Source organism: Pelodiscus sinensis, chromosome 20, assembly GCF_052426305.1.
Source record: "Pelodiscus sinensis isolate ZL-2025 chromosome 20, ASM5242630v1, whole genome shotgun sequence".
Taxonomy (NCBI): Eukaryota; Metazoa; Chordata; order Testudines; family Trionychidae; genus Pelodiscus; species Pelodiscus sinensis.
Genome location: NC_143071.1, coordinates 25,432,752 through 25,450,061, shown reverse-complemented (window position 1 = coordinate 25,450,061; position 17,310 = coordinate 25,432,752). Strand labels below are relative to the sequence as shown.

Genomic DNA, 17,310 nt, shown 5'->3' with positions numbered 1-17,310 from the left:
TGCCTGACGGTGGAGACCTGCTTGCCTTTTCTTTTGTCACTATAGTCCCAGTTGAAGAGAGGCAATGGGATCTTGGTGTTCGAACCCTTAGGACTTCTTGGGTTCTCATGCTGTCACTTATTTACTGCGGAACGTTGGCCAAGTCATTTAATTGCTCTGTGCCTCAGTCTGTCATTCTATAAAAGCTGGACAATTATACCTAATTATATAATCATCGTAACATGTTTTGGAGCCTCTAACAAAAGATGCTATGTAACTGCAAAGTAATAGTAGACTTTTATAATTTGCTTGAGATAAAAAGTCGTTACATGAGCTCTGAAATAGGAAGTGAATAAAAAGTAATTGCTAATTTAATTTTTTTAAGAATTACCATATTTAGTAGTGGGTTTTGTTAAATTTTTCCAAAAAAGTTGTTTAAAAAAAGCGAAAAATTCAGCTGGCAATGAACTTCTCTGCTGATAATTTCATTGTTATTGGTCTGTTTTCATTTCCTCCCTGAGTCAGTTCCTGAAGTTTAAAACACATGATGTTGCAGAGTAATTCTTTCAAGATCTTTCTCATCTGTCACTGCATTTACAGTGCTATTGTACACTGAAAAAAAAAGTCTGTAAAATGCTATTGGTGATTCTGTAGATAATCTTTCTAATTGCCTGTCACGTATGCTCAGCCTGGGATCTGAGAAGAATTGGAGTGTTTCATTCTTGTACATCATGATTAGTAATAATCCATGCCTACTAATAAAAGGTTATTTCTTCATTGAGATCTTTTCCTTCATTGCAGTTGCAACAGTACTCAGTAAATCATTTGGTTGGTGATGCCTGAAAGAATAGGATTTTCACTCTCTTGGGGTATATTTATACTCTGTGAGAGGAAAGAACTGATGCGAGAAAGTGTGGAGGAGAGTCTTGGAGAAGAAAGTGCAAGCAGATAATAGAAGGAAGAACCTCCAGTAAGGAAGGTGCTGGGGCAGGCTATGGGGAAGTGACTCAGGGATTTGTAGCTGTTACCAGAAACATTACAGACCGCTGCCATTACAGGGTTCCTGGGCCTGAACCTGGAATAGAGGTTCCCCCCTCCCATCCAGCTCCCCGTTTTAGGACTAGAAAGAGACTGGTATTGATACAAGGGTTTGTCCTACCCTGTACCACTTAGAGGGACCACAGAGACTATGAAGTTTGGTTTCCTCTCTTTTCCCCATGCTAGCCAATGTAGTTTAACAAACAGCAAGCACCGTCTAAATTGAGGGCTGCTGTGAGCCTCTGAGGTAAGTCATCTGCCTGAAATTGCAGGCCCCACTAAGACAAAGGAAGAGCTTTGACACAATATGTATGACCAATTTGGCAGCTAGTTACAGACTTCTCAGCCATACACCCCAGGATGTTAGAACATCTTGGAAAATTGTTGCTTGTTTCTGTGGGAAAGCATCTTATTTTTGGAAATGAGCATGTTTTGAATTTATTGCAAGCTGTTGCTTATTCAAATGTGCAAGGTTGTGTAGGATAATCATCCTGCATTACAACATCTAGGGATATGTGGAACTTCTATAAACTGTTTCAGATGTGCAGTTTTAGGCATCCAAATTGGCACCTTCCCTGTCTCATTTTAAGCAATCTGTCTTGCCATTTTCCCTGTTGGCTTTCCCACCCCGTGATTATTGTTGTTGCTGTTAGTGAAATTTTATGTGATTATTTTTAACATGAAGTTGTGTAATACCCTTTTTCTTGGATGCTTATAATATTCAGTGCCAAAGTTGTAAATGGGATCCATTGAGGAGTCCTGTAGTCCCTTAAAGACTACCGGATGTATTTGGGCATAAGCTTTCCTGGGTAGAAACCACTTCGTCAGATGCATGCAGTGGAAATCACAGAGGCAGGGGAATGTGTACTAGCATATCAAAAGAAGGGAATTGCTTATTGACTGTTGGACTCAGTGTTAAAAAGGCCAATTCAGTTACAAAGGTTGTGGCTCACTCCCAGCGGTTAATGGGGAGCTGTGACTACCAAGAGCCAGAAAATTGCCTTTGTAGTGAGAGAACTATTCTTAGTCTTTATTTAGTCCTAATTTGACCATGTTAAATTTGAAAATGAATGGCAGTTCTGCTGTTTCGTTTTGTAATCTAGATTTGAAGTTTGCTTTTTGTAAAAAGATGGCTACTCTTAACTCTGTTGCTGAGGGTATGTCTAGACTACATGGCTCTGTCGATGGAGCCATGTAAAGTAATTTACCCGGCATAGTCAATGAAGCGGGGATTTAAATAATCCTTGCTTTATTAAAATAAAAATGGCCGCCACACGGTGCCGACAATCAGCTGATCCGGCACAGTGTGGCAGTCTAGATGTGGCACGGTTGACAAAGGCTTCCTTTGTTGACCGCTCCGGTATGCCACGTGAAACTAAACGTACTAGGAGACATGCAGCAATCTGCTGGGGCCTTAGCAGGCCAAAGCCATTTCAACACTTACACAAGAGTTGAGATCCCTCTTTGGCCAGAAGGTTTGCAGGATCAGAAATAAGGCCCTGAATCAGTTGAACATAAGAACGTCCATACTGGGTCAGACCAAAGGTCCATCTAGCCCAGTATCCTGTCTACTGACAGTGGCCAATACCAGATGCCTGAAAGGGAGGGAACACAACAGGGAATCATCAACCCTCTCCTGTCATCCATTTCCAGATAAACAGAGACTAGGGACACCATTCCTATCAATCCTAGCTAATAGCCATTGATGGACCTAACCTCCATGAATCTATCTAGCTCTTTTTGAACCCTGTTAATGTCCTAGCCTTTACCACATCTTCTAGCAAGGAGTTCCACAGGTTGACTGTGCGCTGAGTGAAGAACTTTCTTTTGTTTGTTTTAAATTTGCTGCCCATTAATTTCATTTGGTGATCCATAGTTCTTATATTGTGGGAATAAGTAAATAACTTTTCCTTATTCACTTTTTCCACACCAGTCATGATTTTATAGACCTCTATCATATCCCCCCTTACTCACCTCTTTTCTAAGCAGAAAAGTCCAAGTCTTTTTAATCTCTCTTCATATAGGACCCGTTCCAAACCCCTCATCATTTTTGTTGCCGTTTTCTGAACCTTTTCCAATGCCAATATATCTTTTTTGAGATGAGGCGACCACATCTGAATGCAATATTCAAGATGTGGGCGTACCATGGTTTTATATAGAGGCAACAAGTAGTTTAAACCTATCCTTTTTATATCCACAGACTTTTCTTTGTGTTGGTCTCTGTATAACTCAGTTTAAACCAGCTTATTTAAGCCTCTGTGTGGTGCAGGTACCTCTCTTGAAGTGTTTACAACTTAAGTAATTCACCTCAATTGCCCCACTGCCCACCCATACAGAGATTTTTGGTTCTTGGAGGAGCTGTGGCAGCCATATTCCTCCCCCAGAGTTGCATATAGTCCTAGACCCACTGTGATATATACATCATTTGTAAACTTAGGATCTTTGGGAATCATAAAATACTGCATGGGGTTTCATTCTCTGTCATGTGCAGCATTTAGAACTAAAATGGCAAAGCAAAGCCTGACCAACTGTGTCTTGCCTAATTCACCAGCTTCTCCTGGATTAATTAGGCAGGACTTGTCTAGCACCCAATTCCTGGCCTTGCATATTCATTCTGGATTGAATTGTGTCATCCTATGGGAGAGCAGAATTCTTTCCTAACACCTCAGTCCTTTCTGGCCATGCTGTTTTATCATGTACTGCCCTCCCCATGCATTTATATAGGGGAGGACTTGTAGTCAAATAAGTAATTTGCCTATCCATTTCCAAAAAGTCCCCTTGACTGGAGTCATTCAAAGTTAATACTTTGATCATTGGTCTCCATTGTGTCTCTAAGGCTATGTCTACACAGCAGTGCTATTTAAAATCTATCCCGCATCTTAACAGCACACCTGTTATTTCGAAATAAAACTGGCTCGGTATTCTGATGTCCCTGTAAACCTCGTTCCACGAGGAGTAAGGAAAGTTTCAGAATAGCGGGTTATTTTGACATTTTGGCACTGCATAGATCAAATTGTGTAGCTAATTTCGAGCTACAGGTGCAGTGTAGACACACCCTAACCTAAGGTATCTCCATTCACATGTCAGATAGTAACAGCTCATTCACACCAAACCTGACATGTCTGTGTGGCCTACATATAGTCAAGTCATCACTTACTCTGAAAAAAAAAATTAACCACTTCATACATAGTAGGTAGCAAGGCATAAGTGAGCATGGAAACACATAATGTTAATACAAATATTTCCCGAGATCTCCATAGTGCCACCTGTCCCTCCATTGTTTTAGTAGTTTTCAGATTCCAAAGAAATAGATGTTCACAATGAGAGAATGAGCGAAGTAACCAATTGACTCAAATTTTTAAATTGACTTGCGGAAATTGTTTAGGGATTATCTGAGTGGGCATGAATTTTGAAGTAGTAAAACAAAACAAAAAAAGATTTTTTTTTGCCTGAGAGTAAAATCTTGGTTACAAGAGTTGATTTTATTACTATCTATAACTTAGTCTCAGACTTCAAGCCGAAGAAATAAATCTTCAATAAGATGAGGAACATGGTTTGTTTATGTAAAGGTGTTTATTCAGTCTTTCCACAAAGATAGCAATCACTCTGAATCTTTCAGGGGCTGATCACAGTGTGTCTGAGGGCCCTTTTTACTCTCCAGAGGGGATGGGGGGGAGAACATTTGCTTAATTTTTCAGCTCTCAACTTGTTACACAGGGGGGAACAAGCAACTTATTGAGCAGTGGCAGTCAGCCAAACATTTGATGATGTTTAACTGTAGGCATTAATGATTTTTGTCTCTTTCCATGATGAATAGACTTTATAGGGTGGAAGTAGCTGGGAAAGTAGCTGACAAAAATGAGTAGATTCAGATAAATAAAAGAGCAGTAAAAAAGACTTACAATTTTCCTTTTCCGCAGCATTAAACATGAAGACTTATATAGGTTGAACCTCTCTAAACTGGGACTTTCTGATCTGGCAGCATCCGTGGTCAAATAGGACCACAGAAGTTCTGGGACAAGAGTCCTGGTGGAGGGCTGCCAGCTAGGAGCCCTGCAGGCTGGCAGGGCAGTGGGCTGCCAAGCAATGAGCTGCCCAGCAGGGCGGGATCTCAGCATGCCACAGCAGGGCTGCCCAGAGGAGCCAGGAGCTTGGTGCACCATAGCTGGGCTACCCGTTGGGACCGGCAAGGATGTGTACAATGAGAGAATGAGCAGTCTGACAGCTGGGCCGTGGCTGGGGGGGGGGGGGGGGGGCAAGAAATGATCTCTCCTAGTCAGACAAAATCCCTCATCTGAGACCAGACAGTCCTGAGGCTGCCAGACGTGGAATGTCCAACCTGTACTTGTATGGAAGGCATTATTATTCTTTTCCTGTCTTCAAATTTTGTCAAGCAAAATTTCACTACCAGTGCACCCCTCTTTTTCAGCAAAAATGACAAGTCATGGTATTGATCCAGAAACAATGAGGCAGTCTAAAGCAAATTGTTTACAATAATATGAGAGTTTCCACAATCTACTGTGTTGATAATGGAATTAACTTCATAGATCCTGATTCTGCACCCTTGAAAAGTAGTAAGAATAAACAAATCATACAGTTCCCAGAAGCCCTGTGATTTCAGATCCCATAGACGTCCCCAAGCAAGGGGAAAAGAGAATATTCAGTATGAAAGAAGCAAGACTGAATAGTTGTTAGTGAGTTTCTGAGGAAGGGGACTCATTTAAGTGATGATCATCAGAGTGCTTACCTCATTTCCTACAGTGCTATATTCATCCTAAAATAAACATACAAAGCGAATAATGTAACAAATTGAGGTCAAGTACGTTTTTAACTTTTGCTTCCACTTCCTCATTGTCATTTTAAATATCATAGGAACCAATGACCTCATTAGCGTCATCTACTTTTCAAGACACAAATATTTGATGGTCTGTGTCTTTGGTTAATAAGTCTTTCATGAAAAAGAGGCTGCAGTACAAACTCTGTCTCAATCAGTGACCCATGACCTGAAGATGAACTCAGACAGTAATAGAACCTTTTAACAGTAGGAACTCAGGGGGACATTTGAATCCAGCAGTTAAATGAAGTTCATGCGAAGTTCACCAGAACAAACAAAAACAAATCAGTTCATCTGCTACTACAGTGATAGGCTTCAATTGCGAAATGGGCCTTTTGTGAGAGCTTCACAACGCGTTCGGAGTTTGCTGTAAATTATGGAGTGCTTGGATCCTGAGTCCACCTGTAATTTAAAACAGGTGGGCAATAATTTTTAATGGGGGGCCTCTCCAAGATTTTGTTTGGCAAGTGGTCAAGGGCCACACTTCTGTGGAGGGGGTGTCAGGTCTGGGATGGAGGTTGGGCGCAGAAGGGAGATTGGGGAAAGGGAATGGGGTACACCAGGGGGTGAGGGGTCTGAGAGGAATGTTGGGTGAAGGAGGGGACTGTGATCTGGGGCAGGGGCTTGATGTGTAGGTAGGGTTGCCAGATGGCTGAAACAAAAATACCAAACACTCGCCCCCCCCCCCCCAAAAAAAAAACAACACCACCAGGGAAAAAATTTTGTTGAAGGGGAAAAAATGGGGTGGGAGACCAAAGTTGTTGAGCAAAAAAAAAAAAAAATTTCTTAAGGACTTCTTAAGCCAAAAAAATTAACATAAAACAGCATGTCCTCTTTAAGAGTAAGTGCAGGGATAGGAGCAGGGGAGCAGTTAAGCACTAAGACCCAGGTCTTTTGGCTCGCAGCCATTTTGTGCTGGCAGTCTTGGGAAACCAGGTAAGCATGGGGGCTGGGGTCGGGGGGGAGGGGGAGGTCGGGCGCTGAATGTTTGTAGGGTTGCCAGGTGCCTGGCATTTTCGCCTCCTGGCTGGGGAAAAATTCAGAGAATCCAGGACGTCTCAGGTGTCTGGTATTCTCTGAATTTTTTTACCGGACAGGAGGTGAAAATACCAGACTGTCCGGGTGAATACCGGACACCTGGCAACCCTACGTGCAGGGTCCAGGAGGGGGTATGGGTGCAGGAAAGGATTATGGTCTGGGGGAGGGGCTTTGGAAGAGGGTGCAAGGTCTGGGAGGGAGTTGTGACCTGGGTGAAGGGAGTGCAGAGGGCTTGGGTGGTGACCTGGGGCAGGGGAATGAGGTGCAGGGGCCAGGAGGGGGTATGTGTGCAGGAGAGGAGGTATTGCAGGGAGTGCAAGGTGTGGGAGGGAGTTGTGACCTGGGAGAAGGGGGAAAAGAGGTACAGAGGGTTTGGGTGGTGGCAAGGGGCATGTTGTTGGAAGGGAGAGAGGGTGTGGGATGCCACAGGCAGGCTCTGGCTGGAAGGCGCTTACCTAGGTGGCTCCCAGCCAGCAGCCTTGTAGAAACCTGAAGCAAACTGTGCTGAAGGCTGCTCTGCTCCACACGTGTCTGCTCCTGGCATGAGGGGCAGAGGGAGGGAAAAGGTTTCCCGCTCTGCCCCTGACCCCAGCAAAATTTCTCAGTTCCTAGTGGCTGGGGGAAAGGGAGTGGCAGCGTGCGAAGACTCCCTCCTCCCTCCCCAGCTGTCCAGAGCGCAGAGTAGCTGGCTTTTTAAGGCATGAGCTTTCTATCTGAGGTTTCTGGTGAGGTGGCCGTGGGCCAGATCTGGTGGCTTGGCTGGCTGGATGTGGCCCACTGGCAGCCTCTTCTTGCCCACTCTGGCTTATGCTGGAAGATTTTTTTTTTCTTTCAAAACTTCCATTTGAATAGGTGTCTCTTCAACCCTGGCTGAATGGTTTACACCCTTGTACTCATCTCTGTTATAGGCTTCTGTGATTCTCTTCTGCATTAAAAAACTGCAGAGGGAACCCTTGCTTAAATAACTCTGCCTCCTGAAGATCAGTTCCACTGTCCCCTGCATAAAGGGGAGGACCAGTGGATGTAGAGAAAAGCCAGGGATATAGACCTACAGCACTACTACAGCCAGGCACCCACTGGTAGAGTATCAGGCCAAATGTGGGACTTCTGTCTGTGCATCTGGTATTATTGCTCTGTTGATTCACTTATGTAACCCCATCTGGGAAAAGTGGGGTGGGGGGTCAAACAACATGGAGGAGAAATTAATACTGCTCAGGCTCAGAGAAGACTTAAATCATGGTTTTCATTGTCATTCTATCTGCCATTTCAGGCTAGAAATATGCTGCATAGAGCAGATGTTCCCTGATTCCTGCATTCACCCAGCCAGTCACAGAGCATTTTAACACAGGCTCCATTGTTGCATTATTGGTGTGGATGGGATAGTAATAACTGCTCAGGAGCAGAGGAACATGCTGCAAAGCTACATTACCACTGTGCATAAATGCTACCACTTCAGTCCTGCAAAAATTTGGTTCCTGTGTGTCCATCCATCCCTAGTAGGTGTGGAGGAGGCATTGCAGGAAAGGTCCTGGGAACATTTTGAAAGATTTAGGAATAATTTTCCAGCAGATTTTCAGCAAAAGAAAGTCACCAGAAAATGAAAGAAATAGAAATAACATCTAGTTCAGGAATTTGGCCAAAGCTGGCAAGTTAGAATCCAGATCTGAACTTCATCATGGTCAGGGATATTTGGATTCAGCCTCTGTTCAGACCTATCTTTCACAAATTGAACAAAAGGTAGGGACTGCAACTTGAAGCCACTGGGAAAGCAGTAGCTATTTTGCTAGTGCAGTTTAATCCTTTCTGTCACAGGAAGCACAATTTGGCAGTAACTGAGCATAATCATACCTTGGAGTTGTTGCTGATGGCTATGAACATGTAATAATGCAAAGACAGAAAATAACTGTGAGAATCTTTTCTGGGAGGTGATTTGTATAGCTAAAATAATTGCTTTTAGTCTTATTTGTTTCAGGTGCTTCCTTTAATTGCTGTTTGCAAGTTGCTACAGTTCCCTTTTATTGCACCTGTACTGGCTCTTGAAGTCTGGGAAAATGGCATTCCCTTATCCCCCAAGGCAAGAATCCCAGCTACTTGTTCTGGGAACATCCCAACATATGGGGGCAACCTAGGTGAACCGGAAACCCAAAGGGGATAACTGAAATCATTTCTTTTGACACTCCTTAAGCTACATTTTGCTGAACCAGTTGAGCTATGTTATTTGTTCATTGCTGCTTCTCAGAGACTCTTTAATTATCATATTGATTAAAAGTCAGTCACACTTTTCTCTCCTTCATTCCCACAGTCACGTAGTGTTCATTCATATGATGCAGCGTGAAACTGTTAAAGGAATCCCCAGGTTACACCATGCAATGGCTTATCTTAAATTTTCTACAAATAGGCATGTAGGATATAGAAATGCCATGCAAACAAACACTTACCTATTTGTCTTGTCTCTTGAGGGTCAGTGATAGTTGTTCTTTGGCAATGAGTCTTCAAAAAATGCCATAAAAGTGATCTCCCATAACCTATGATGCAGACAAAAAGGATTATAGTTTTCATATTTATCCACCTTATTTATACAGTCTAAAACATGCCTTAGAGAAAACATCTTATTGAGACCTCATTGAAGCTGATTTTCTTGTGTCCAAAACAATGATCCAATTAGAGTCTAATGCATTTTGGGATCTACTTGATTTAGTAATGGTGCTATTCACATTGAAGTTTCCACACTTGTCAGTCCTGAACACAACACTGATGTGGGACCGTTCATAGCTAGCATGAAATTAAAACAAAAGGACCACCCTAGAGTTGTCTTTTGAGAGATGCAATCTGGCAGGTGTTCACTGTCCCCTCCGAGGTTTTCTGAGGCTGGTCACTGAGACCAAGCTGATCTTCAGTCTTTGAGAATGGTCACTAAGTGAGCCCAAGGAATATACCATCTCAGTCTCACTGCATTTCTCTCACTGATGGGGCATAAGGACAGCTGATTCAGACTGCACATACTGAGTGCTTCCTCTGTGTAGGGAAAACCCTATCAAATATGTTTTGGAATTCCCCAGCATTGGAGAATGCTGACCAATAGAGAGTGAAGCTTCTTTGAGCTACCGATCTACCTGTTTCTTCATGCCCGTGTCTCTGCTCTCCCTCTGACTCCTTATGTTCCCCACCAACCCTATAGTCCCTGCCTAATTTTCTACTTTTCCACACACCACCAGTCTGTTCTGCTGCCCTCCTTTCCTCTCCAGTTTCCTTCATTTTACAACCTCTTGGTAGCCCATATTTCCAGTCCTAGCTCCTCTCTCATCCTTACCACTCCATGTATCTGTGGCAAATCCGGTCTCCATCCATCCATCTTCAGTTCTGTTGGTGCTGTGTAAACCAGCATTGAATCTTAATGCAGCATAAGAATAACACAGGAACAACCATACTGGAGCAGATCAATGGTCCGTTTAGCCTAGTATCCTGTCTTCCAACAGTGGCCAATGCCAAATGCTCCAGAGGGAGTGAACAGAACTGAGAATCATCAAGTGATCCATCTCCTGTCACCCATTCCCAGTTTCTGACAAACAGGAGCTAGGGACACCTTTCCTATACATCCTGGCAAATAAGTATTGATGGACCTAACTCCCATGAATGTACCTAGTTCTTTTTTGAACCCTATTAAAGTCCTGGTCTTCACAACATCCTCTGGCAAGGAATTCCAGTCATGCTGGCTTTCTCTTTAGCTGTGTAGGTTCTTCAGTTCTGACAGCAGTAAAATTGTATGCCACTAAAGTGAAATCTGATTCTGAATACTTAGAGAGAGCAGTGCTGATGAGTTAGAAGGGGCCATTTTTACACAGTCACTTTTCAACATAGAATCAGGTTTTTTATTTTTTTTTACTTAAGATTAAGCTACTAATCTCCCTTTTTGAGAAAGTAGCAGAAACCCAGAATTTCCACTAATACCTAATTCTGGAAAAATATTTCACTGTCAGATTTCTCTCCGTTAACTTGCCTTTTGGGAATATAGCACGCTATTAAGAAAACGAAAAAGGCAAATGTCAACGGATGACAGCAGCAGCTAAAGCTCTGCATCAGGAATGTGCCTTTGTGAGTGCATTAAAAGATACTTTGTGCCAAATCCAAAATTCTTTTCATTAGCTGCCCTGGCTGTTGGGAATATGCCCCTTGCCTTTAAGACATTGCTGAAATTTCATATGGAATGGCTATTCCTGTTGGGTTCATTTATTTATGGGTATGAAGTGTTTCCAAGTTATGACCACCACCACCAGTGATGAAGTGCTAAGTAGCCATATATGGGAGTGGTTGTGCTCAAAAACTCATAGATGCTAATGTTAACTGAGCTCTGAAGCCAACTCATAATCCCCTACAGAAATCCTCAGCCTCAGTGCTACATGTATTACTTCCGGTCTTAAGTTACTCAGATCACAGGCCTGATACATGATCAAGATGCTAATAAAAATACAGATTTCCCAAATAATAAAGTTTATAAAAGTTTATAAAAACAAAATGCCAGGAACAGATTTACATTAAAACTTTGGAAGTTTTTTTTGCATATAATTTAACATTACCCACTTTATGAAAATATTTGGAACAATTTACTTAATATTTTTGTCATTGATTTCCCAGTAAAAATAGGAAAAGTTAGAAAATGTTTTGCTAAAATTCAGGAGTGTTATTCAAGTTATATCTCTACACATGTTCATGTCGATGTACTGATACTACTTACGGATTTGTAAATGAGTTTGAATTGCTATAACATACACCACGCAGCAGAATAAAGAATTTAAAAAATAGTCTTAAAGTAGGATGACAAATTTATATCTTCTAGATCCTTAGCATATAAATTACACACTAAGGGTGAGTGTACACAACAGGTCTTAACTCGAAATAAGCTATGCAAATTGAGCTATGTCAATTGTCTAGCTTAGTTTGAAATTGGGAGCGTCTGCACAGCATTTATTTCAGAATAGAGCACTCTTCCTCCAATTTCCCTTACTCCTCGTACAATGAGGATTACAACAGAAGTCGGAGTAAGAAGTCCTCCAACTTAACAGTATTTCAACATTATTTTGAAATAACTTCCAAGTGTGTAGACACAGCCTAAGTTGTTTTGAAGTAACGCTAGTTATTTCAAAATAATGTTGCTGTGTAGACATACAGTGAACAGAGTCAGAAAGACGGTTGAAAATATGGGGTTTCAAAGATGAGATAGAAGGATGATTTCTTGCAATAAAAAGACGGTTCTGCCCAAGATTCCATCAGGAATGCAGGGAAAACAATAGGCAACTTAAGGATATGGTGAGTAAATTACTAGTTGCAGCATTACTAAATCTAAATGACAATTCCAGAGAAAAATCTGGCATTTCATATATGTATAATCTGCCAATGAGTGTATTACAAATGCAGGTTGTACCTCCCTTAATCGGGACTCTCTGATCTGGCAACATAGAATCATAGAGCTGGAAGAGACCTCAGGAGGTCATCAAGTTCAGCCCCCTGCCCAAGGCAGGGCCAATCCCAACTAAATGAATCCAGCCAGGGCTTTGTCAAGCCAAGACTTAAAAACCTCTAGGGATGGAGATTCCACCCCCTCCCTAGGAAACCCATCCCAGTGCTTCACCACCCTCCTAGTGAAATAGTTTGTCCTAATATCCAACTGTCGGGGTCCCCCCCCCCCTTGCCGGGGGTTGCCACCCTCCTCCAGGGCATCACTCACACAGCTTGGGCCTCGGCCCGAAGCGTGGTGCCCCTTTTTAGGGGGAATACGACCTCCCGGCCTAACCCCCAAAGTTCACTGCCCCCGCAATAGGGGGAATACAGCCTCCCGGCCTAGTCCAAAGTTCACTGCCCCTGCGATCGGGGAAATATGGCCTCCCGGCCTAGTCCAGAGTTCACTGCCCCTGCACTAGGGGAAATACGGCCTCCCGGCCTAGTCCAAAGTTCACTGCCCCTGCACTAGGGGAAATACGACCTCCCGACCTAGTCCACAGCTCGCAGGCCCAGAGGCCTAGTCCAAAGTTCTTTATCCCAGCCCCCACTCACCAGGGGTCAGGGAAGGAGGGGTAGGGGGGCCCGGGCCCTCCCTCTCCACCAGGCCCCGACCCAGGGCCCTAGTAGTGGCGGGTGGCTCCCACCACTGGCTCAGCAGGGACTCCTCCCCGCAACGCCCCGAGCCCTCAGGGGCTTTTACAGCTCTCTGCCCTGGGTCACTTCCTACCCCCTGCCCCGGCCCGTCGCGGTCCCACCTGTCGGCGTTGATCGGATGGCTGTACTGGTACTTCCCCGGTCAGCGTTGGAGTTGGCAGTGTCCGGTCCGGCACTCGGGTCATGGGGGGGTCAGTTGGTGGCTGCGGCGTTGGGGCCGAGCCCGGCTCAGGCTCGGCAGTGGCACGTTCAGCCCTCCTGGCGACTCCCTCTCTGGCAGTTGGACGCTAGCTCCAGCTCGGGCTGCAGTCTGACCCTTCTGAGCAGGCCAGCAGCCTTTTGTACCTGCGCTCCCCTTGGAGCATGCCCAGTAGGACTGTGTGGGTGGGGCTCTCTCTGCCCCCGGACCAGGTGGTTTCCCTGGGCTTGAGTGCGGGGCGGGGCCGCCCCGTCACACCAACTTAGACCTCTCCCACTGTAACTTGAGACCATTGCTCCTTGTTCTGCCATCTGTCACTACTGAGAACAGCCTTTCTCCATTTGGAGAACCTCTTAGGAACCGCCCTTTAGGAAGGTGAAGGCTGCCATCAAATCCCCCCTCACTCTTCGCTTCTGCAGACTAAACAGACCCAGATCCCTCAGTCTCTCCTCACAGGTCATGTGCTCCAGCCCTCTCATCATTTTTGTCACCCTCCACTGGACCCTCTCCAATGCGTCCACATCCTTTCTATTGTGGGGGGCCCAGAACTGGACACAGTATTCCAGATGTGGCCTCACCAGAGCCGTGGATGTTCCTGGACCACAGAGACCAGGTATAGGGAGGTCAGGCAGCAGAACAGAAGCGGCAGAGGGGGTGTGGAGACTCAGCTGGGAGACAGGGCACAGAGCGATGGGCAGCACACCAGGAAGTTCTGGCCCCTGCGGCCAGACGGTAGTAGGGGCTGGAAGTAGCAGGTGCAGAACTCTGGCCCTGGCCATGGAGCTCAGGGGCCAGCAGCAGCAACCGAGGAGCTGCGGCCCCGGCCGTGGAGCTTGGGGATGGCAGCGGCAGCCATGGAGCTCCAGCAGTGGCAGAGCTCTGGCTCCAGCCGTGGAACTCTGGCCACAGCCATGGCGCTCCCAAGGGCTGGGCTGGAGCTCTAGCCGGGGGCATCAGGACACCATGGGCCATGTTGGAAGGGCCATGTTCCCATGGTCCGGCAAACCCCTTGTTCGGGGCCAGTCAGGTCCCGAGGGTGCCGGATGAGGGAGCTCCAACCTGTACTGTAAATTAGAGCAATCTGGATATATTTATTTTTAGGTTTTTTATAGTTCACTGTGTATTTATGCATGAATCTTTTCCCACACATTTGTTTAAAACACTTCCCATTTCTGGAGTACAAACCCCAGCACATATTCCCTACACATAATTTGCCTTCTGTGTGTAAATCAATATACATTTTCATCCAAAACTCTGGCAGATAGAAGCATTGGCCACATAGTATGTTGATTTGTCAGGTCTGTGTAATTTGATATTTTCTGCTGGTGTTTTCATTCTGGTTCACCATGATGTGAAAAAACAGCTTGTTTGGATGTTTTCAGGATTAAATCTGCAGAGTGTGATAGTAAAATCATTTACGTTCATTTTTATATACATTTAGCATTTTAAGAATTGGGGAAATTAACAACAAGGTATTAACTACAGTAAAACTCCAATAATCTGGCATCCAGTTGTCCGGCACTCCTGATAGTCCAGCATCAACTGGAACCCAGAACTGCTCAGGTCAGCTGCTCTCACGGCCGGGCTGCTATGAGCCGCATGCGAGCTCACGGCCTGCGCCGTTCTGCTCACAGTCCCCAGTGCACACAGCGTCCAGCCTGCACGTGCTAGCAGCCAGCTGCTGACCATAGGCAGCTGCTTCGGGACCTGGACATAAAGTTGGGGGGAAAAGGGGATTGGGTGACAGCAGGGAGGAAAGGTGTTTGGCTCTGGGGAAGGGAAGGATTGGAGAGGGAGATTGAGTCACGCACGGCGTCCCGACCAGCTCATTGAAAAGCCGGCTGCTCAGCACACGGGCCCCAGTGCCTGGAGGGAGACGTGCGGCTGTACCAGCGGCTCCGGGACCCGAGCATAAGTGGGGGAGGGGGATTGGGTTGGGAATATGCCCCCTTATAGTATCTCTTGGTCTTCCGGCATATCCAACAATCCGGCACCACCTAGGTCCCAAAGGTGCTGGATTATCGGAAGTCTACTGTATATGACTTTCTGTTCTGCCAAAGCTAATATCAAATCTGCTCATGACATTAAAATAAGCACCACGTAGATCTTATTGCCCATGATTTTGGTTTATGAACTCCAAATATGCCTTTTTCATACGGTGTAGGTTAGGAGCTCTGAGCACAGGATAGTGCCTGGTCTTTCATCTCTGGAGACTTCACTACAAATCTTGATTTGGCTGAGAAAAAGGAAAAAAAAGAAAAAGCAATTAGTTATTACCCCATTTCTTATTTGCCCACATATTTAAAACACCAAATAATTTGGCACAGCCAATAGTCTGGCCCAAGTTTAGCTAGGGTGTGATCACTGGGATGTGTCTACTACTTCTGATCATAGCCACTAATGTGTGTAGGTAATTTGCTCATTCTTGTTCCATGCTGTTCGTGGTTCTAGAGAGCACATCTCTCGCTGGCAGAAATACTCAGGCAGAACTCTCAGATAAATGGGATTTTTTAAGTGTTAGACATGTTGATTTAAGCCCTAAAAGAATTTGCCAAATTTATTCCCAAGCATGTATTTGTATTGAGAAATGGGACCATTGAATATGACATAAAATGGATTGTGGTTTTGCTTGTTAAATGCAATCCTTTACCACTTGCACACACAGTTTTTCTCACAGAACTATCTTTGGCAGATCCACAAGCTGTGCCCCTTAAAGCACCTATCCCACCATGCCAACTATTGCTACTGGGATGAAAGAACTATTGTATGTTCTTCAGGGAGTGTTCCTATGGGCGTTTCACTTAAGATATCTTAAGATATCTCCAAAGCCCCTCCCTCCACTGTGCTGTACTAAGATTCTTTGAGATAATTGTCCCTGTGGATGCTCCACTAACCCCCTCCTCCTCTCTGCTCCTCTGAGGCAAATAAGAAACTGAGGGCTGCACATGTGAGGTAGCAGCTAACAGCGACATGATATGGCTGCCGCACATGCGCAGCCAACCAGGGCACTACTACTACCAATATTTGATTAGGTGTCACCTTGCGCTTCTAAAGTGGAGCACCCACAGGGACAACCTTCTTGAAGAAGCTCAGTTACTTCACAAAGTGAGTAACTTTCTCTTTTCAAATTCTGTGTGCTACACTGGAGAATGGAGTTAAGAGGACCAATTGAAACTGCTGAAACTACAGTGCTTGGGACTCCCATTCATGCTGGGGTAAAAGTCATTGTATCTCAGATCAGATCAGTCAGACCTCAGCTAAAGACAGTGCTCAGGTGCTGCAGCCAAACTGCATAATTAATGCTTGGGAATTCCTGGTACAGCTGCTATGTATGAGCACAACACTATGTACAAACATGGTAAACTTAGGGTGACCCAGAAAATGGTAGCCTAAGACCTGATCCAAAGCCCACGGAAATCAGTGGGAGTCTTTCCATTGTCTTTAGTGATCTTTGAATAAGTCATCTTAGAAAGGGACCACAATTTTAAAAAAAAGTCACTAGCATTAAAATAGTCCATGTTTTAATGTGCCAGTTTTTAACTGCCTTCACACTTGAGTCACAAATTAACTGGAAGTCAATTTATTGTACCTAGTAGGGTAGTTATTTTAAATATGGAGTCCTAGTTTGAATACTAAATGAATCCTGAACATCAACCAGTGTTCAGTTACAATACATTTTCTTTAAACCAGTGTAAATGACACTGTCTTAAATATTAAATTGTATAGTGGGAATAGTTACTTGAAAAGTTGAAGTAAAGTGATTGAAGACAGTAGGAAATGAACACAAATAATAAAAAAGAGATATCGTTGCAAGCACAAAGCACAGCTAATTCAGCAAAATCATGATGAAGGGTTCAAGAACAAAACGTCTGCCTTGGATTGTCTCTTCTTGTTGAGAATACCCTTTGAACATGCTGAAATGGATAATCTCGCCAGTCCTCAGCATGTACAGATGTTTCCTTGTTATAGTCCGCCAGCCATGTGAACTCAACATTTGGTATCAGTCTAACATTTATTTACATTGCTAGATTTGTATAAATTATGTTGTGGAATTTATTTCAAATGTGCAGAC

General features: G+C 44.3%; 1 protein-coding gene across 15 annotated transcripts in view; it reads left to right on the top strand.

Annotated features, from left to right (window-relative positions):
- QTGAL (queuosine-tRNA galactosyltransferase) overlaps positions 1-17,310 on the top strand; it is a 357,741-nt gene that overhangs the window by 294,839 nt on the left and 45,592 nt on the right. The gene's annotated exons all lie outside the window — the stretch shown is intronic.